Here is a 24126-nt window from a genome sequence, read left to right on the forward strand (position 1 = left end):
TCGACACGTTAGCTAGTAAGCAAATGAAGGAACCATTAATTACACAAGATCATCATGAACATATGCAGAGAGAAGTGACCTCTCTTTCTTTGAGAGATTGGTCGAACAACAAGTTTTCTTATATCGATCTGACACTACTACATATATACAATATAACATCTCTTACAATCCCTAACATCTAAAATCCATTTCAATTTCCAGATGGTATTCTCCCTTCTCATTTATGACGTGGTCAAGAAAGAATCCCGCCATTTCCTCTTGAATTGCTCGTATGCGATCATGTGGTAGGAGTTCATCCTGCATTTGCCACATCTAATTTAAAGAAGGGGGTTAATACATATATATGAATGAAACTCAACACAAATGATGGTAATAAAATAAAATTGTGAATATTATTGTTTACGTACTTCATATTGTTCGTCAGAGTAGCCCCGTTGAGAGGTCATATTGTAGATGAACTCGCAAATGTAGTATCCTTATAAATCATTCCCGCCTTCCTGCCACAAGCACTTTACGAGAAATAGAGTTCAATCAAACTGATAATCAAGTATGATAAATGGTATTGATGAAACTAGAATCAATGGGAGATGCGCGGAACTAGCTATTACTACTTACTTTCGGGTGTGTAAATCACACCTCCCTCGGCAGTCCCGGAACTATTCGAAATGAACTGTTTCCAAATCCTGCTAGACAAAGAAAATAATTACTTGATATCAGGAAATGAACAAAGTTGCCAATATGGTGCGATAATGATGGATTGAACTTACTTCTCGGGATCTTTTTGTCTCGAGTCTAAGACAATTACTACTCCCCGTTCAAGCTTAATCTCTAGCAGAATAAAGTGGAAGCTGCGCACGCATGCATAACTCATTAGTTACATTACTATAATTAACCTCGAGTAAGCGAAACCGAATATGCACAAGACAGTATCACTCACTTGAAGTTGTAAGTAAAGAGTATTTTCCCCTTGTTTTGATTTCGAAGTAACGATCGTAGCAAGTTGTCCTTAGTATCTTTGACTATGTTTTTAACTGACCATTCATTTATGGTATTGGGGTTAACGAACCCAATGTCATAGATTTGTGCTTTTTGCATTCGACGATCTTCAATCTGCATAATATTGTGAGGATAATTATATATACAAGCAATGAAAGAGCTGAGCAATAGAGACTTATTTACAGAAGTAGTACTTACAGACAGTAGCAAGTCACGAGTTGTTTGTCGAGGGCGTCTTGATTGTATAACTGGAATAACTCCACAAATTGAATAGGCATCACCTCAGTTCCAACGAGGTCGTGCTCCTCTTTAATTCCCAGCTTCAAACTATCCTTCCCAGACTTCCTGCATCTATCCATGTACCATTCATGCAATCTTCACATCATCGTTGTTAGAGGAGGATGGTCAGGTTTGACGAGAGGCTTCCCGTGCTCGTATCTGAAGATCTCTACTGCCTCTAACGTTTCAAACTCTACATCATCGCTCAGGTAATCACCAGGATTGGTTCCGAGCAATAGCCCCGGATGATTAGCGATGATATTGCTAGACACCCTAAGCGGGGGGCACGATTGCTTTGCCTGTTTGCCAAGTAGGGGAATTGTTTTCCCACTTCTTCATTGTGCTAATCTTGCATCACGGGAAGTACTTCCTGACCGCTGCGCATTTTTATATTTCTGTTTAATACAACGGGCATAGTTGGAATCCGGCGGAGGCGGTGGTGGTCGCTTCAGGGCATCCAGAGTGCGCTTCACTTTCACCGGATCTACTGTTTCCTTTGAAGGTGGAGGTTTTCGTGCAAAATGGTCCCTCACTTCGGCAACACAGATGTCCGTGTTTCCTTGTCGATCCTCTCATATGGTAAATTTTACAGAGCCTTGAGACATGGACCATATTTGAATTTCCTCCCGCCTCTGCTTGTACTGCTAGCCGCCAGAGCGGCGGCGTCTCTCTTGCACCATTGCTGACGTGGCAGAGTCCGCTGACACGCTGGAGGAGGCGGAGTGCTCTGACGCGCTGGAGGAGGCAGAGTGCCCTCACGCGCCGAAGGAGGCGAAGGAGGAGGCGGAGTGCCCTGATCACTCGCTGAAGGAGGAGGCGGCGGAGGAGGCGGAGTGCCTTGACTCGCCAGAGGAGGAGGAGGAGGAGGAGGAGGAGGCGGAGTGCCCTGACTCGCCAGAGGAGGAGGAGGCATCCAGTTTGGAAGCTTGATGTACTCCTTCCTCCATAGACAGGTGAGACGTCTCCAACGTATCTATAATTTTTGATGTATTCATGCCATGTTTATAATATTTCTACATGGTTTTGGTATGATTTGGTTAGAACTAACCCGGACTGACGTTGTTTTCAGCAGAACTACCGTGGCGTTTGTTTTGTGCAGAAAGAAAAGTTCTCGGAATGCGCTGAAAATCAACGGAGATTTTTTCTGAAAAATATAAAAAATACTGGAACAAAAAGTTATCAGAGAGGAGTCCTGTGGGACCCACGATGGTGGAGGCCCCCCCTAGGGCGCGCCCATGTGCCTCGTCGACACCCCATGGGTCCTCCTAACTTGTTCTCGACGCCAAACCCTCCTATAAATACAGAAAACCCTATAAAATAACCTAGACCGGGAGTTCCGCCGCCGCAAGCCTCTGTAGCCACCAAAAACCAATCGAGACCCTGTTCCGGCACCCTGCCGGAGGGGGGATCCATCACCGGTGGCTATCTTCATCATCCCGATGCTCTCCATGACGAGGAGGGAGTAGTACACCCTCGGGGCTGAGGGTATGTACCAGTAGCTATGTGTTTGATCTCTCTCTCTCTCTCGTGTTCTTGATTTGGCACGATCTTGATGTACCGCGAGCTTTGCTATTATAGTTGGATCCTATGATGTTTCTCCCCCTATACTCTCTTGTAATGGATTGAGTTTTCCCTTTGAAGTTATCTTATCGGATTGAGTCTTTAAGGATTTGAGAACACTTGACGTATGTCTTGCCGTGCTTATCTATGGTGACAATGGGATATTCACGTGATCTACTTGATGTATGTTTTGGTGATCAACTTGCGGGTTCAATGACCATGTGAACTTATGCATAGGGGTTGGCACACGTTTTCGTCTTGACTCTCTGGTAGAAACTTTGGGGCACTCTTTGAAGTTCTTTGTGTTGGTTTGAATAGATGAATCTGAGATTATGTGATGCATATCGTATAATCATACCCATGGATACTTGAGGTGACATTGGAGTATCTAGGTGACATTAGGGTTTTGGTTGATATGTGTCTTAAGGTGTTATTTTACTACGAACTCTAGGGCTAGCCCAATGGATTGATCGGAAAGAATAACTTTGAGGTGGTTTTGTACCCTACCATAATCTCTTCGTTTGTTCTCCGCTATTAGTGACTTTAGAGTGACTCTTTGTTGCATGTTGAGGGATAGTTATATGATCCAATTATGTTATTATTGTTGAGAGAGCTTGCAATAGTGAAAGTATGAACCCTAGGTCTTGTTTCGAAGCATTGCAATACCGTTTATGCTCACTTTTACCACTTTCTACCTTGCTGTTTTTATAATTTCAGATTACAAATACTCAAATTTATAATCCGTATTGCACTTGTATCACCATCTCTTCGCCAAACTAGTGCACCTATACAATTTACCATTGTATTGGATGTGTTGGGGACACAAGAGACTCTTTGTTATTTGGTTGCAGGGTTGCTTGAGAGAGACCATCTTCATCCTACGCCTCCCATGGATTAATAAACCTTAGGTCATCCACTTGAGGGAAATTTGCTACTGTCCTACAAACCTCTGCACTTGGAGGCCCAACAACGTCTACAAGAAGAAGGTTGTGTAGTAGACATCAACAGTTACTCCTTAAAGCATAAACCAAATGATTCTCCCCTTCACCTGTAGGGTAGTCAAGCTCCAGCTCCTCAAATCCCTCCATTATTTGATCCACCATCAAAACAACATAGCCATGTGGGATCAAATGACAATGAAAAGTTCCCTCAGATTCAGGAGGAACAACAAAGCCGACAGCTGCCTTCAAAGTAAGGTTCCGCCATTTCATCATTAGCTCGCAATGTTGAGCCACTGTGATAGTATCCAAGGGGTAGAGAGCAGCCGTGAAATCAGGTTGAACGAGCTCCATGGAGGCCACGCTGCTTCTCCGCTGAGATGGTGGGTTAGCTTCTGGGGCAGCGTCGAAGCAAGGATCTTTGTGCCGCTGAGATGGTTGGCCGGTAGCTCGCTGGCTCTCAAGTTCCTCTAGCGCTGTGATACGTCTCCAACGTATCTATACTTTTTTATTGTTCCATGCTATTATATTATCATTCTTGGATGTTTTACAATCATTTTATAATTAATTTATATCATTTTTTGGTACTAACCTATTGACATAGTGCCCAGTGCCAGTTGCTATTTTTTGCTTGTTTTTTACATCGCAGGAAATCAATATCAAACGGAGTCCAAACACAACGAAACTTTTTGTGGATTTTTTGGAACATAAGACATCCAGTGGGCCAAAGAAGTACGGGAGAGCGATCCCGAGGGGGGCACAAGACACCAGGGCGTGCCCAGGTGGGTTGTGCCCACCTCAGTGACCTCCCGCACCGCCTATTTGCTCTATAAATACCCTAATATTCTAGAAACCCTAGGGGAGTCGACGAAAATCAATTCCAGCTGCCGCGAGTTCCAGAAACACCGGATCCAATCTAGACACCATCACGGATGGGTTCATCATGTCCATTGGTGCCTCTCCGATGATGCGTGAGTAGTTCTTTGTAGACCTACGAGTCCGTAGTTAGTAGCTAGATGGCTTCCCCTCTCTCCCTTGATTCTCAATACAATGGTCTCTTGGAGATCCATATGATGTAAGTCTTTTTGCGGTGTGTTTGTTGGAATCTGATGAACTTTGAGTTTATGATCAGATCTATGTTTTTATCCATGATAGTTATTTGAGTCTTCTTTGATCTCTTATATGCATGATTGATTATAGCCTCGTATTTCTTCTCCGATATTTGGGTTTTGTTTGGCCAACTGGATATATTTATCTTGCAATGGGAAGAGGTGCTTTATGATGGGTTCGATCTTACAAAGCTTGATCCCAGTGACAGAAGGGGAAACGACACGTATGTATCGTTGCTATTAAGGATAACAAGATGGGGTCTATTTCTACATAAATAGATCTTATCTGCATCATGTCATCGTTCTTATTGCATTACTCCGTTTTCCCATTAACTTAATACACTAGATGCATGCTAGATAGCGGTCGATGTGTGGAGTAATAGTAGTAGATGCAGGCAGGAGTCGGTCTACTAATCTTGGACGTGATGCCTATATAATGATCATTGCCTGGATATCATCATGATTATTTGAAGTTCTATCAATTGACCAACCGTAATTGTTTTCCCATTGTTTGCTATTTTTCTCGAGAGAAGCCACTAGTGAAACCTACGGCCCCCGAGTCTCTCCTCATCATATTTGCCTTTGCGATCTATTTTATTTGCTTTTATTTTCAGTTCTATTAAACCAAAAATACAAAAATACCTCGTTGCACTTTATTCTATTTGCGATCTATTTATCCTATCTATTACAACTTTATCATGTCTCTGCACCAATTTCTGGCACCATTATCCGAAAGGGATTGACAACCCCTTTAACACATCGGGTTGCGAGTATTTGTTATATTCGTGTGCAGGGGTTGTTTACATTGTGTTTCATGGTTCTCCTACTGGTTCGATAACCTTGATCTCATCATTGAGGGAAATATCTACCGTCGTTGTGCTGCATCATCCCTTCCTCTTTGGGGAAATACCGACGTAGTTCTAGCAGGCATCACACTGCTATTCTTGCATTGAGCCTCTCCATTTCGCTCGCTTCCACTTTTCTCTTTATCTCTTGGCTTATGTAACCACTACTATGCCTGGTGTGCCTCGTGTTCGTCCAGGGTGCTCAGGATTCCCGAGGGCCTCTGTCAGCTCATCCTTCTCACTATCGGGAATGAACGTCTCTTCCTGCGCTGCCCTGATATATTTCTGAAGCTTCTTAATGGGTATTGCAAGTTGCTCGTCCGTCCAACGAAACTCCCCTATTGCTGGGTCCAAAGTTCCCCCAACACCAAAGAACCAAGTCCTTGAACGATCTGCCAGTTCAATGTTGCTAGTTGGACCCCTTTAGCAAGCAGGTCTTGCTCAACTTTGTCCCACAACGACCGGACTTTGTAGTAGCTACCTGACCCCGTGTGATGGTGATACTTTTTCTTTGCAGCATTTTTCTTGTTTGTCGCCAACCTTTTCAGACCCTTCTCTGATTTCTTGTATTTTAAAAATGCGGGCCAGTGATCTCTAATCTTCTCATATCGACCGGTGAATTTTGGAGTCTTCTGTTTGTCGACAAACTTTGTGGTCAACTCTTTCTTCCAGTTCGTGAATAGATCCGCCATCTTCTTAAGAGAAAACGCCTTGACCTTTGGCTCTATAACTAGGTTATTTGGATCCTTCTCTGGCGGGAGGCTGAAATTTGTCATCAGTGAGGTCCAAAGATTACCTTTCAGTCTATCCTGGACATAAGAAACTTCAGGGTCATCCTTACTCTTATTCCATTGCTTGATGCTAATCGGGACGTTGTCCCTAACAATAGCTCAACACTGAGATACAAATGTGTCCTTGGTCCGCTTGGGAGTAATCGGTTGGCCATCATTCCTGATTTTTGTGATCGTGAACCTTTCATCCTAGCGCAACCTTTTCTTCGGGCCTCGTCTCCTTACGGAAGTTTAGCTCGATCCAGAGGGCTACAAAAGAAGAAAGAAGTGTTAATATATGTACATATAAAAACAATTAATACATCAAAAGTCAGCACATGCTTAATTAATATATATACCTCGCTGGACTTTGCAACAGCTCCCTCCTCCGTTCGGTCACCAGAGCCGTCATCATGATCTCCTTCCTCCGCCATTCGGTCACGGGAGCCGTCATCATCTCCTTCCTCCTCCATTGCTGGATTAACGGAGCCATCATCCTCTCCTTCCTGACCATCGGTGTCGTTGAGAAATGACAAGGGATCACCTCCGTCGCAGATTATATCCCCCAACAACATGACAATATATACAAACATGAGAGATGGATATATAATGGCAAACATAGACCTATAGCTAATCACAACAAGGAATCATATGCATATATGAGCAATGGATTAGTTGCGGACCGCCTCTCTCATGCATGTTTGACGTCCCCCCCTCATGTCAAAGTTATCAGGCCGGGGTTATACTTTCAGGAGAGGACACTTTGCAAAAAATAATCACTATGCAGGGAGGGGGGTAGATCGACAATGCTCTTTCTTCTAGGGTTTGGGTGGCTTCGAGACTTGGTAAATTTTGGTGGTCTCGATAATGCTTCTAGGGTTTGTGGTGGCCTCGAGAACTCTTCTAGGGTTTGGGGTGGTCTCGACAACGCTTCTAGGGTTTGAGGTGGCCTCGACACGCTCTTTTAACATGGTAAATTTGGGTGGCCTCGACAACTCTTCTAGGGTTTGGGGTACGATGGCCTTGACAATGCTTCTAGGGTTTGGGACGGCCTCGACAATGCTTCTAGGGTTTGGGGTGGCCTCGACAACTCTTCCAGGGTTCGGGGTGGCCTCGACAACGCTTTTTCAGTTCCAGTTTGAGTGGACTCGAGAGTTGGCTGGGCGAGAGGGGGTTGATTGACGTCTCCCCTCATGTCTGAGTTACTGGAGTTTTCTATATGAACAAAATAATAATTCCACATGACATGTCCGACGAGCGGACCACCTCTCGCTCATGCATGTCCAACGTCCCCCCTCATGTCGAAGTTACTGGGGAGGGGGTAGATCGACAATGACGCTCACCCCTCATTTTGAATATATGAACATTTTAACTTATTAACTTAATAACTTGGTAAAATTTAAATAATTTCTATGAACGAAAAAAATATTCTATGAACAAAAAAATGCTATCCATACATACATACATAGCCACATACATACATGAAAAAATGCTATGAACACAAAAAATACATATAGCCACATATATGAATATATATATATATATATATATATATATATATATATATATATATATATTTGAACAAAAAAATGCTATGAACAAAGACACATCATATATACATCCATCCATACATACATATAGCCACATACATACATTATATATGAACAAAAAAATCATCATATAGAAAAATTCAACATATAAAAAAATGCTATGCAACGAGCCGGGGCGGCGGCGGCTCACAGCGGGGGCGGCCGGCGAGGGTGACGACGGCGGTGGGGGCGGCGAGGGCGCCGACGACGGTGACGGTGGGGGCGGGACAGGGCAGGGACACGGCCGGGCACGCTCGGGGGAGGGGCAGGGCCGCGGGCTCGGGGATGACGACTGTGATGGCGGGGTAGGGGCGTGGCGATGGTGTCGGCACGGGCGGCAGATGTCGTCAGGGCAGCCTAGCGACGTTGATGAGCTTGGCATCGTCGGGGGAACTGGCGGATGAAACTGCGAAAATCTTTAAGTGTGGGCTTATATACCCACACCTTTAGTCCCGGTTCATGCCACAAACCGGGACCAATGCCACCCTTTGGTCCCGGTTCGTGCCACCAACTGGGACCAAAGGTCTGTTTTCGTCCGCCCAAAGGGCGGGAAACAGAGGTGGGCTTTGGTCCCGGTTCGAGCCACCAACCGGGACCAATAGCATGTGCCTGGCACAACCACGGTGCGGTGGATGTTTAGTCCCACCTCGCTAGCTTAGAGGCGTTGAGACTTGTTTATAAGCGCGCATGCGCCTTCTTGTCGAGCTCTTCTCTAATGCAGGCTTACGACCCTAAACACACTCTATATGCATGTGGGCCTACTGGGCCTACTGCGGGCCTGCAACCTCGCCCAACTACCGGGTTGGGTTTCTAGTCGTTTGCAGGTCGTGGTGGCCCAGTAGGCGGCATATTTTTTTCCAGTATTTTTGTTTTGTTTTTTGGTTTATTTATTTTCTTTTGTTTCTACTTACAGCTAAATACTTAAGAGGTTTTGAGTGATTCTTTTTGCTTTAGGTCACAAAAAATATAAACTTTTGATACGTCTCCGTCGTATCTACTTTTCCTAACGCTTTTCCTCTTGTTTTGGACTCTAATTTGCATGATTTGAATGAAACTAACCCGGACTGATGCTATTTTCAGCAGAACTACCATGGTGTTGTTTTTGTGCAGAAATAAAAGTTCTCGGAATGGAACGAAACTTTGCGAGCATTTTTTATATAATAAAAGATAATTTCTAGAGCCAAGAACCACCGGAGGGGGGCACCTGGGTGGGCACAACCCACCGGGGCGCGCCACCCCCTCCATGCGCGCCCAGGTGGGTTGTCCCCACCTGGTGGTCCTGCAGACCCTGAAACCGACGCTATAAAATCCTATTTTTCCAGAAAAAAATCAAGGAGAAAGAATTACCACGTTTCATGATATAAAGCCGCCGCCATCTCTTGTTCTTCATCGGGAGGCCATATCTGGAGTCCATTTGGGGCTCCGGTGAGGGGGGTCTTTGATCTTCGTCATCACCAACCCTTCTCCATCGCCAATTCCATGATGCTCCCCACCGGGAGTGAGTAATTCCTGCGTAGGCTCGCTGGTCGGTGAGGAGTTGGATGAGATTCATCATGTAATCGAGTTATTTTTGTTAGGGCTTGATCCCTAGTATCCATTATGTTCTGAGATTGATGTTGCTATGACTTTGCCATGCTTAATTCTTGTCACTTTGGGCCCGAGTGCCATAATTTCATATCTGAACCGTTTATGTTATCACCATTATATCTATGTTCCAGATCCGATCTTGCAACTTATAGTCACCTACTACGTGTTATGATCTGGCAACCCCGGAGTGACAATAGTCGGGACCACTCTCGGTGATGACCGTAGTTTGAGGAGTTTATGTATTCACTTTGTGCTACTGCTTTGTTCTGGTTCTCTATTAAAAGGAGGCCTTAATATCCCATAGTTTCCAATAGGACCCCGCTACCACGGGAGGGTAGGATAAAAGATGACATGCAAGTTCTTTCCATAAGCACGTATGAGTATTTATGGAATACATGCCTACATTATATTTATGAACTGGAGCTAGTGCCGTATCGCCCTAGGTTATGACTGTCTCATGAAGAACATCATCCAACGAATCACCGATCCAATGCCTATGATATTCCTACATATTGGTCTTGCAAAGTTACTACTGCAGCTGTTACTATCGTTACTGCTACAAAACTATTACTATCACTGTTACCGTTACTGTTGCTACTACCATTACTATCAAAACTATCATACTACTTTGCTACTGATCACTTTGCTGCAGATAATTAATCTCCAGGTGTGGTTGAATTGACAACTCAGCTGCTAATAGTTGCAAATATTCTTTGGCTCCCCTTGTGCCGAATCTATAATTTGGGTTGAATACTCTACCCTTGAAAACGGTTGCGATCCCCTATACTTGTGGGTTATTAAGACCTTTTTCTGGCACCGTTGCCGGGGAGCATAGCAATATTTGTTCAGTCACTTGGGATTATTATCAAGTTATCATGATGAAGAATCTGAAGGATGCTAAGACTAAGATTTTTCCCTCTAAGACGAGGGGACGTAAGGAACTGCCATCCAGCTCCGCTTTAAATTCACCTTCTGTTATAAGTAAACTTGCAACACCACCACATGCTATTAATTCTGATATGTCGCAAGTTATTGATGATTCCACTTCTGCTATGAATGTTACTCATGATGATGCTAGTACGTTGCTTGATGATAATGTGCCACTAAGTGAATTTCTTGATGAACAAATTGCTAGAGTAAGACAGCATGCACTGGTACGCGTCGGTGCTATACAAACGGTTTTTAACCCCTTTCCGCGAAGACATTTGGAACCGTCGCCAAGTGAGTGTGGGCAATAGGGGGTCCTTCCCACATGACCCAAAACCCGTCAGGGATAGGCCCTCCTGGCACACAAGCTGGGGACAAATGAGCTCATGTGCGATCGGGCGAGGCATCGAAACCCAACTGTTTCCGTTCGTATGTACATCCCACACGGTGAATCCCAGAAAAACATTTCTGTTCGTATGTATATCATACACAGTCAATCCAAGGAGAATGTTTACATTCTCATGTACATCCCACATAGTGAATCCAGGGAAAATGTTTCTGTTCGTATGTACTTCCCACACAGTCAATCCAGGGAAAACGTTCCCGTTCGTATGTACATCCCAGACAGTCAACCCAGGGAAAACATTTCCATTCATATGTACATCCCACATAGGTTTATGTATAGGCTCGTGTGTGATACATGTAACTATCACACACGCTCTGCCTGGGTTAACCGTTTGCTTTTATCAACTACATCACACATGATTTGATGAAGAAAAAACTGTGTGGCATTGGGCTATCCATCACAAGCACTTTTACTTGTAGAACTGTTTGCAAAGTTCCATGACCCATTTCGCAGGTTTATTAGTTTACAATTAATAATTCCAGTATTATGCAATTTCACATTTCATATCGAACAGTTGTTTGCCAATTTCATACCAGGTACATGAATATATTTTAACATCACACTATGATAGCTACCGGAAAACAACACAATACAACATATAGAAGTTCAACTTCATAAGAACAATATTAGAACAATATATTCATTTCCCTAATCGAGATCATCCAGGCTTGCCTTATCCACCTATGCTTTCAGTTCAGTAAGAACCTGTTTTGCACTGGCCAACTGGGAAAGTGCCTCCTCCTTTGCCAAAACCATCTCAGCAAAGTCAGAATTAAAAAAATCTGAGCTCATTCTCCACCTTCCCCTTTTTATCCCGCATCTTCAAATATTCTTCAGCGTTGACAACACTTCCTCTAAGCCTACCTCTATTCTCTTCCCGATACATTCTCCAGAGCTTTGCTAGGCACATCTTCAAAGACTGTGGCCACTCTTGATCAACCCACTTCAAGTAAGAACACTTCCGCTCATCCTATAATATTTAAAATTAGATCAGTAACAATTGTAGGGAAAATGGGTTTATAGCAACATAGAAAATCACCAATACTTATTTTGAAAAACTAAATAAACATGTTAATTATGACATATCTTCTCAAAAAGATCAATGTGAAATGAATTAATTGCTACTGACACAACAACCAAATTCTAAAACATCAGAAGCTACAATTAACTACAACAACACTACAAGTTCTTACTCATGTATTATAAATAACAAATTGAACATTTTAAGAGGAAGGTAAATATAACTGCAACAGCATAGCAACAGTGTTTGGATGACAGAAAATTGATACTAACAGGTGTGTACATGCACAAATTTAGTAACATAGAACTAATAGCACTAAGGCATCCACTATGTATGGCAAAACTGGTGTAAAGACAATTGTTGCTACATCTCGCATGGGTGCCCTGCACTAGCGAGCCGATGCAGCGGAAAAAATCAGGGACCCGAACTCCAGAGCACCTAGTTGCTCCGACGCCCAGTTCCTTCGTGACATAAAGATTTAGTATTTTGTTGCTTCGCTGCTCGGATGTGTGGACAAGTTGGCTCCACAAACCGCTGAAGCGGTGCCAAATAATTTTCTAATGGCACCGCTGATGAGATGGCAACATTTTTAGATACTAGGTACAAACTATGACACTCTCTTAGGATGCGTTTGGTTGAAGGTGTGGTATGAATGGGTTGGGACCATTACAGTGTCTGAATCACATCTAACAAATGATTTGTAACAACGAAAGAGGGTCTAACCTTCTCTGCATATGCCAGAAACTTCCTCCCACTGTCCACAGATTCAAACACAACTAGCTTCACGCATGGAGATTGATGGTGACAACGAGCAGACATATCTTCAGCCATGCCGCTCCATTCGTTGCAACTGATGGTCCTAGGGAATTACAAGAGGAAGAAATGACTCAAATCGACCACTGGGTAAAAATCCTTCATTCCAAGTCATAGCCCGAGAGAGGGAAGAGAGGCATACTCGGGTGGTGAAGGAGTCGCCGTCGGAGGAGGAACTGCTGGAGAGGTCTTTGAAGAAGACTGTGGCGACCCCGGCGGTAGCTTGCGAGACGGCGAGAGTGAGGAAGCAGCGATAGCTTAGGAAGGAAGGAAGGGGGAAACAGGAGAAATGTGACTTCTGGTCAGGGAGAAAAGGGGATGGGGAGGGGGAGGGTAGATATTTCAGCGGTAGGCCAAAAAATTTGAAATGTGGAGGGAAACTTTGCGCGCGGTGCCGCCGGACACCATTCACTTTGAACGATAGTGTGCATCGCAAACGATTCTTCTTCTTAACACGCATGGGATGAGTTTGATAATTGAAATTTTGGTGGAAATTTCCCCGCGTATGTCATTGCATAATTTAACATCGCTTGCTAATTTGGGCACACAAAAGAGCGTATAGCACACATACCAGACTTACTGAATCGAGCAATTTTAGTAATTAAACAGAGACAACTCACGTAAACATTGCTCTAACAAAAGACCAGCATTAAAAACAAAGCCTAAGTACGAATAATTTTAACAAATCCATCGTCCCACCGGCCTATGCATCATCGGTGTGAGATGAGACGTCGATGACTTGTCCTGGCGACATGCCGCCATTGGTGGACTCCGCGTCCCCCCTACTGAAGTCGACCGTGTCCACGTCCTCGTCCTCATCCTCGGCGCCGCCCTCAAGGTTTTAGTACTCGTAGTAGTGGCTGCACCAGAGCTCGTGTTGGTACTCCATGCCGATTCCTTGACGGACATACTCTTCTCTACCTCGACCTGGGCCACGCACAACTCCTCCTCCCAGCGCTCCTCATTCTCCGCCGCCTCCTGCATCTCCAGCTCTTGCTCGACGACCTCATGAGGAAGCAGGTGCTCCATGGCCACCGCCGCCTTTTCGGACGTGGGTGGCATGCTGGATTCCAAGGTGGCCTGGAATATCTTGGCGTGGATGGCCTCGACCCGGGCCAGGGCAACATCGACAGCACGGATGGCAGCTCGAGCACTCTCGGCGTTTGCAGCCGACATCGCAACAGCAGCTACAACCGTCTCGGCTGCTGCAGCTGCGCTGTCGGCTGCCGCAGACGCCCTCTCGGTGGAAGCGGCCACGCTCAATGGGGATGCGGCGGCACTCTCGGCGTAGGTGGTCGTGCTCTCGGCGTAGGCAGCGGCGCTCGGGGGAGGGGGGGACGCGGCCATCGTACGGGACTTCACGAAGCGTTTCCACGGCGTCATCTTTGCAAGAAGGGGGTGTTGGAATGGGGATCGGGATTTGTGGATTCGGGGGTTACCAACACTGGAGCAGACAAGCCGACGAAGCTTAAGGAGGAAGACTTAAATAGACCCAGAATTTTTCATCGCAAACGATTCCTACAAAACCGTGTGTCATGTTGTAGATATTTTTTATTAGCTGTGAAAGGCGAATTTGGAGTAAAGTGGCAACGGATGGTGTTTTAAATTTATGAGAAAATGTGTAGTACTAATACAACTGTCATGTCAAATTTTGGAAAATTGTAGGGGTCATTTTACCTTTTAAGACATTTAAGGGATTTTCTAGCCATTTAATGACCGTAATTAAAATTTGAACTACATGTACATGCAGCAGCTAACCAAAATGGTTTGAAAACTCATATATTTTGTACTTGGATGTGATTTAATTCCACGTGCAATAAATTGGAAGGAATTTTCAAACATATTGGTCTAACGGCTATGACACAATTAAGAATGAAGTGCCATGGCATTTAAATTCCAAAAAAATTAAAAACATGAAACATTGCTTGATGTAATGTCATACCACCAGGATGATGTGGTACAAACATTGGCCTGTTTGACTAAAGTTTGGACACACACCCCTCACAAACTGGAGCAACTCACTAGAAGGCTCGTGGTTCCGAGAGGGAACAATGCATGTTTGATGACGAACGGCAGATAACTTCCTTTATGTCCTTCAAAAATTTTGTACGTGTAATGTGCACTGATTCTAACTATCATGTGAAAAATTGGAAATTTTCAAGGGTCATTTCACCTTTTGAAGACATTTAAGTGATTTTCTAGCCATTTAATGACATAATTCAAATTTGAACTAGATGTACATGCAACGGCTAACCATAACGGTTTGAAAAATCATGTTTGTGTACTTGTGTGCGAGTTAATTCCATGTGCAGTAAATTAGAAGGAATTTTCAAACATATTGTTCTCACGGCATGGACACATGCATGGAGTGACATGGCATTTTAATTCCAAAAAATTAAAAAATGACCAGGAAAACATGAAACCTTGCTTGATGTAATGTCATGCCACCAAGATGATGTGGTACAAAAATTGGCCTGTTTGACAAAAGTTTGGACACACACCCCTCACAAATCGGAGCAACTCACTAGAAGGCTCGTGGTTCCGAGAGGGAACAATGCATGTTTGCTGACGAACGGCAGATAGCTTCCTCTTACGGCCTTCAAAATTTTTCTACATGTAATGTACACTGATACAAACTGTCATGTGAAAATTTGGAAAATTCCAGGGGTCATTTGACCTTTTGAAGACATTTAGGTGATTTTCTAGCCATTTAATGACGTAATTCAAATTTGAACTAGATGTACATGCAACGGCTAACCATAATGGTTTGAAAAATCATGTTTGTGTACTTGTGTGCTAGTTAATTCCATGTGCAGTAATTAGAAGGAATTTTCAAACATATTGTTCTCACGGCATGGACACATGCATGGAGTGACATGGTATTTTAATTCCAAAAAATTAAAAAATGATCAGGAAAACATGAAACCTTGCTTGATGTAATGTCATGCCACCAAGATGATGTGGTACAAAAATTGGCCTTTTGACAAAAGTTTGGACACACACCCCTCACAAATCGGAGCAACTCACTAGAAGGCTCGTGGCTCCGAGAGGGAACAATGCATGTTTGATGACGAACGGCAGATAGCTTCCTCTTACGGCCTTCAAAAATTTTTCTACGTGTAATGTGCACTGATACAAACTGTCATGTGAAAATTTGGAAAATTCCAGGGGTCATTTGGCCTTTTGAAGACATTTAAATTATTTCCTAGCCATTTAATGACCGTAATTCAAATTTGAACTAGATGTACATGCAACAGCTAACCATAACAGTTTGAAAAATCATATTTGTGTACTTGTGTGCGAGTTAATTCCATGAGGAGTAAATTAGAAGAAATTTTCAAACATATTGGTCTCACGACATGGACACATGTACATGCATGGAGTGCCATGGCATTTTTATTCCAAAAAATTAAAAAATGATCAGAAAAACATGAAACCTTGTTTGATGTAATGTCATGCCACCAAGATGATGTGGTACAAAAATTGGCTTGCTTGACCAAAGGTTTGTACACACACCCCTCACAAACCGGAGCAACTCACTAGAAGACTCGTGGTTCCGAGAGGGAATAATGCATGTTTGATGACGAACGGCAGATATCTTCCTCTTACGGCCTTCACAAATTTTCTACGTGTAATGTGCACCGATACAAACTATCATGTGAAAATTTGGAAAATTCCAGGGGTCATTTGACCTTTTGAAGACATTTAAGTGATTTCCTAGCCATTTAGTGACCGTAATTCAAATTTGAACTAGATGTACATGCAACGGCTAACCATAATAGTTTGAAAAATCATATTTGTGTACTTGTGTGCGAGTTAATTCCAGGTATAGTAAATTAGAAGGAATTTTCAAACATATTGGTCTCACGGCATGGACACATGCATGGAGTACCATGGCATTTTAATTACAAAATATTAAAAAATGATCAAGAAAACGTGAAACTTTGCTTGATGTAATGTCATGCCACCAAGTTGATATGGTAAAAAAATGGCTTGTTTGACAAAAGTTTGGACACACACCCCTCACAAATCGGAGCAACTCACTAGAAGGCTCGTGGTTCCGAGAAGGACCAATGCATGTTTGATGACGAATGACAGATAGCTTCCTCTTACGGCCTTCAGTTTTTCTCTACGTGTAACATGCACTAATACAACTGTCATGTGAAAGTTTGGAAAATTTCAGGGGTCATTTGACCTTTTGAAGACATTTAAGTGATTTTCTAGCCTTTTAATGACCGTAATTCAAATTTGAACTACATCTACATGCAACGGCTAACCATAACGGTTTAAAAAATCGTATTTGTGTACTTGTGTGCAAGTTAAAAAATCATCAGACGATGTAAATATCTGGTGTTCAAAAAATAAAATGTAAAATCTGGCAAGACAACCGTCCCCACATGATTGTCACTCTATTTCGCGCCTCGAGGTTTGGAAGGTGAGTGGCGGGCTTTATTAATCATACACGATTGTGCATTGGGAACCGTCAGCTATTATGTTCACACACGGATTTTGCTGTGGGAATCTTGTGTAATTCATACTACAGTACTCGTAAATTCCGGCGACCGGCGTGTGTACTATTCCCGTCGATCTAGATTCCGGCCGCTAATAAATACTACCTTGCTCACATCGTCTCGCCTGCATTCTCATCTAGATCCTCCCCTTGCTCGCCCTCTCTCTCTTTCTCTCTCTCTCTCTCTCAAATCTCTGCCATGGCACCGCTGGTCTACCCACATGCCGACGAGGAGTCGCCACCCCCCGAGGACGCTCACTGGAAGAGCAGCGACAAGGACACCTACGTGCCTCCTAACAAGGTTGCGCCGGACCCAACTTTGGATTGGTTTTGGGGCCAGTATGATCTTCGTCTTTGGAAGTCGCTGCCACCGATTGAGAAAGCCAGGCAAGTTGCTTTCAAGAAGGAGATGGCGGAGGAGGATGGCAGGTACCAGGCGACCTGTGAAGCCCGTGATGCCTCATGGAAAAAGGAGGTGACGGAGCTTTGAGGGCGGGCGCGTCATCGTGCGGAGGAGGTGTACGCAGACGAGTACTTCGCGAGGAAGGCCAGAGGCGCTAGGCGCCTCGTCGCTGCATGGAGCTGGGCCAATAAGCTCCAGCGTGCCACCAACGAGGAGCTCCGGTGGGCACCCAACGAAATGGCAAGATCATTCGCGCGCGTCCGTCTGCAAGAGGCAGATCGGCACATCAAGCGCTATGAGGCGGAGGAGGCGGAGTACTGCCTCCGCTCTGGGAAGACGCCGCGCACTAGGGAGCTGCTGGCGAGGGGCTGCCGGAAGACTGGCCCTAGGAGGGATTATTAGTTTTAGTATTGTTCGTTTTAAATTTTATGCATTGTACCTAGTAGTTAAGTATCTTCACGTATATGTGATAATATTATATATATTCTGTGATGAACTAACGAACAATTAATATTATATATAGTATGAATTCCATTTTGTATCTGTTTTTGTATACTAATTTGAATCTATCTATTATCATCCACATATACAGAATGGAAAGCGTATAAACCCACATTGAAACAGAACATGTAAGAACGGAAAACAGAGTACACACATTAAAACAGAGCAATAGTATGATTGCTGTGAATACATAGCTATCCACGTCGAAACGACTCAACAAAATAAAACGCGTCCACGAGACCATGACCAGCAGCCCTTGCCTATGGTAGCTCTTGGCTCTGCCTGAACTCGTGCAGGCGTTCATCCAAGCGGTCGACATGCTCGCGCTACATTGGAGCGCAATCTCGAGCTCCAACTTGGCTATTTCCTCGGAGATCACCACCTCGAGGATGCGACAGCCATGTTCCTCTACTGCGCCCATGTGGACACCTAGACCAAGGAGGTGGTCGAGCCTACCGACCAACGCGTTGGCGTCGAGCGGGCCGCAGACAAGGCGAACGACCCGACCCATGCGAACGGCGCGGCGGGCATCTGGTGCAAGTACGGCACGGCCGACCTCTGGTGCAAGTACGGCGCAGAGGGCCTGTGCCCACTCCTGGCGAGGAATGGGGGTACTAACGGGACGTGTACCCAGCTGCGACGCCCTGTCAACAGCAGGCAAGCGCTGATGGATCCGCTCTTGCTGTGCGGCGCACTGCGCTTCTCTCTCTACGGCGCTCCAATGGTCTCGCCGTGCGGCGAGCCACAACCTATCGACGCGGACGCGCCTAGCTTGCTCTGCGGCGCGCCATTGATCATGTTCTGCGGCGAGCTACAACCTCTCAGCGCTGACGTGCCTATCTTGATCCGCGGCGCTGAAGCGCCATGCGCCAAAGGTCTGCTCAACCCTGGCGATGACGTGCATCACGGCGTCATCCATCACATTGCCGGGGAGCGCTGTGGCCTCGATGGGCCGTGGCGCCTTCTCGTTTTCCTCGTCGACAAGGTTGATGCTAGAGCCAGCGCTTTGATGCGTTGGCATGCTTAGAAAAGGTGGATGTGCTACAGGCTATGCTTGTTGCCTCTGTGCATCGCACCGTGCCTAGGTTCATGTGCAATATTGCTGGGTGGCGGGAAATATGTGAGGAAATGGCAGGAAACGGTGGCGTGTTCATAGAACGCCATCAATTAATGGAAACTTAGCATATAAGGAACATCGAGCTAGCACAAGAAGTAGATGATGATGAGATGAACACGGACCACACTAGGGAACCCGTCGGTGATGAATTTATCAATCGCAATGGTTGTACACTAGCAAGCGTTTGCCCACAACACACACGGCTTATTCCATCACAAACAGGTCAGATGGATCAACTGTATGCCACGTATACACATTGTCAAAAAGTAATGCGGTAGACCTTCTTTAACATATGTTAAAAAACAAAATAAGGACATCGAGGTTAAATTAGCTGAGGAAATGGGTCATTTCGGTCATTTGACCAAAATGACCCATCCTATCAGTTAATTTAACATCAACATAACTTCCCATCCAGTCATCCATCTGATGGCTGCTCCAGCCTAAGCACACTTAACTTGAGAGTTCTCTTAGATGAGCTATTGGTGGAACAACTAGTCCTTGCTGATATAGGATGCCTCTTCGCATCCTTATGGCGTATCTGGATGACCGCCCGTCCCCCAATGGCCAATACATGTTGTGTAGACAGAGCATATCACATACGTCTTATTAGAAGCAATCATCTGTGTTAATATCGGGCTTCGCAACATTTCTGATTATAGACCTGTTTGCCACGTATCACACACATCTTGTTATATTGAACCATTTTTATACTCTTGTCTCAACACAAATAGTTCATCCAGGTGAACCGCATGCCGTATATCACACACACCTTGATCTGCCCGACTGTTTCTTTTGTGTTTCCTAATCACAAACAGTTCATCCGAGTGAACCGTATGCTGTATATCACACACACCTTCATCTGGCTGCCCGTTTCTTTTGGTCCTCCTCATCGCAAACAGTTAATTGAACTGAACCGTATGCCCTGCATCGCACACGGAACCAAAATCTGAACCGTCTTTGATGCATCTGTCATCGCAAACATTTTGCACCTTTTTTGACGTTTTTTTACACCACCATTTGTGATTATTACATCGCACACAGTTTCGTAGAAGGGTCTCTAATCGTAGTGTCGCGTTAGCAGCATCCTACAGTAGTGATGATATTATTGAAACTGATGATGAGCTTGAAACTGAAAAATCTTGAAACACCTATTTGAACTAGCCCTTCTGGATATGAATTGCCAAAGGTACCGGAAGGTTATGTTATGGGTGAGGAGGCAACTAGAGATATTCTTGCTTGTAAGGATAGAGATGATTAAGAAAAATTATTATGCAAGTATAAAGAAAGATCTTTGAATGCTAGAATGAAATGTGATCCTAAGTTTGCTACTTCACCTATCTTTATTGACGATAAGGATTATGAATTCTCTGTCGACCGAGAGTTAATTACTTCGGTTGAATCTGATCCTTTCCATGGTTATGAAACTGAAACTTTTGTGGCACATCCTACTAAGTTGAATGACATAGGCACCCTTTTTGCTCATGATGAGAGGATTCACTATTACTATATCCTCAAATTATTTCCGTTCTCATTAAAGGGTGGTGCTAAAGCTTGGTACATTACTCTTGCTCCTGGTTGTGTACGTAGTCCCCAGGATATGATTTATTACTACTCTGAAAAATATTTACCTGCTCATAAGAAACAAGCTGCCTTGCAGGAAATATTCAACTGCGTGCAAATTGAAGAAGAGAGTCTCCCACAAGCTTGGAGGAGGCTTCTCCAATTGCTCAATGCTTTGCCTGATCATCCTCTTAAGAAAAATTAAATACTTGATATCTTCTATAATGGACTAACAGATGCTTCTAGGGATTTCCAAGATAGTTGTGCTGGTTGGGTTTTCTGGGAACGAACTGTTGAGCAAGCTGAAGAACTATTGAATAACATATTGAAAAATTATGATGATTGGATCCTTCCTGAACAACCACTTAAACCTACTCCAAAGAAGAGGGGTCTCTTATATCTCAGTCCTGAAGATATGCAAGAGGCAAAGAAATCTATGAAGGAAAAAGGTATTAAGGCAGAGGATATTAAAAATTTACCACCTATCATGGACTAACCGATGCTTCTAGGGATTTCCTAAATAGTTGTGCTGGTTGTATTTTCAGGGAACGAACTATTGAGGAAGCTGGAGAATTATTGAATAACATATTGAAAAATTATGATGATTGGACTCCTCCTGAAACACCGACTAAACCCACTCTGAAGAAGAGGGGTATCTTATATCTCAGTCCTGAAGATATGCAAGAGGCAAAGAAATATATGAAGGAAAAAAGGTATTAAAGCAGAGGATGTCAAAAATTTACCACCTATTAAAGAAATACATGGGCTTGATATACCACCACCACCTAAGGTGGTACAGGTAAATTCTGAAATGAAATTCAATGATAGTGATAATCCTCACAATATGCATCCTAGCCAATGCCTTTATGAGTTTGAAAATTACATGAGAAATCAAGATCACTTCAATGCAAATGTGATGAAACAATTGAAATACAACTCTGATATGATTGCTCACTTAAGTGACTTGTTATTTAGAATCTCAAATGATGTTAGAGGTGTAGGAAAGCATGCCTCTATGGTTTAAACTCAAATAGAACAAGTTGCTAAATCTCAAAGAGAGTTGCTTGATGAAATGAACAATAATATAAGTGACTTTGCTGTTAGAGTAGCAACTAGAGGAGGTAAAATGACTCAGGAACCACTTTATCCCGAGGGACACCCAAAGAGAATTGAACAAGTTTCTCAAAGAATTAACACTGATGCACCTAGTCCTTCTAAAAAGAAAAAGAAGAAGAAGAATAATAGGACTTTACATGCCTCCAGTGAACCTAAAGTAGAAAAACCTCCTGATAATGATGATGAAGTTTCTATCTCTGATTCTGAAACTCAATCTGGTAGTGAACACTCACCTTCTGATAATGAAAAATATAATGATGAGGTTCATGAAGACACTCAACCAGATAATAAAGAACCACACAATGATGTTGAGATAGAACCAGCTGTTGATCTTGATAACCCACAACCAAGGAATAAAAGATATGACAAAAGAGATTTTGTTGCTCGAAAAAAGGGTAAGGAAAGAGAACCATGTGTACAAAAACCTTTGACCTTTCCATCTAAGCCGACTAAAAAGAAAGATGATGAAGAATTTGAACGCTACGCTGAAATGCTGAGGCCAGTCTTTTTGCGTACTCGCTTGACTGATATCTTAAAAATGCTTCCTTACGCAAAGTACATGAAAGACACCATCACCAATAAGAGAAAAATACCGAAAGCTGAAATCTCCACCATGCTTGCTAATTATACTTTTAAAGATGGAGTACCTAAAAACTTGGAGATCCGGGAATACCAACTATACCTTGCTCCATTAAAAGAAATTATGTGAAAACTGCTTTATGTGATTCGGGAGCTGGTGTTTGTGTTATGCCTTTCTCTTTATATAAAAGACTTGATTTGAATAAACTCACACCTACTGAAATATCTTTGCAAATGGCTGACAGATCAACTGTCATACCTATCGGTATTTGTGAGGATGTGCCCGTTGTTGTTGCTAATGTTACTATCTTAACTGACTTTGTTATACTTGAGATGCCCGAAGACGACAAAATGTCGATTATCCTTGGTAGACCCTATTTGAATACTGCAGGAGTTGTTATTGATTGCAATAGAAGCAAGGTCACTTTTCATATCAATGGTAATGAGCATACGGTGCACTTTCCAAAGAAACAATTCCAAGTGAATGGTATTAATGTTATTGAAAAATCTCCGACAATCACTATTGGAAGTTTCTAGCTACCTCTACCTACTGTTAGAAAGAAATATGAAATGCTTATTGTTGGGGACATTCATATCCCCGTTGAGGTAACTTAATGATTTATGAAAGTACTTCGGTTTCATGCTAATCGAAAGTGGTTGTTAATAAGACTTGATCAACCTTATTAATGGATCATTTTTTAGAGGTATGAAGTTGATGAATTTAGTGAGCGCTACTGATAACCCACAAGTATAGGGGATCGTTTGTAGCCTTCTTCGATAAATAAGAGTGTCGAACCCAACGAGGAGCTAAAGGCAGAACAAATATTACCTCAAGTTCTATCGACCACCGATACAACTCTATGCACACTTGACATTCGCTTTACCTAGAACAAGTATGAAACTAGAAGTACTTTGTTGGTGTGATAGGATCGGTTTGCAAAATAATAAAGAATGGGAAAATAAAAGTTAGGTGCTGTTTAAATAAAAGTGCAAAAAGTAAATGAAGCGAGTGTGGAAAAGTGGTGGTAGGATTTGCGGAATTGTCCCTAGGCAATCGATAACAAGTACTGGTAATCATTCTTGCAATTTTATATGAGGGAGAGGCATGACCTAACATACTTTCTCTACTTGGATCATATGCACTTATGATTGGAACTCTAGCAAGCATCCGCAACTACTAAAGATCATTAAGGTCGTGAAACCCAACCATAGCATTAAGTATCAAGTCCTCTTTACTCCCATATGCCATAACCCACTTATCCGCGTTCAGGCTGCTGTCACCCCCACAACATTGACAATAAGCAAACCATGAACATATTGCAACACCCTACAATGGGGGCCCCTCGCGTTTGCGTGAGAACGGAGGGCACCGTAGGACAGCACCAAAATAAAATATACAATCATACCACCAAGAACATGATTAGCCCATAGGACAACAAAAATCTACTCAAACATCATAGGATGGAAACACATCATTGGATAATAATATGAAGCATAAAG

Source organism: Triticum dicoccoides, chromosome 2B (genome assembly GCF_002162155.2).
Source record: "Triticum dicoccoides isolate Atlit2015 ecotype Zavitan chromosome 2B, WEW_v2.0, whole genome shotgun sequence".
NCBI lineage: Eukaryota > Viridiplantae > Streptophyta > Magnoliopsida > Poales > Poaceae > Triticum > Triticum dicoccoides.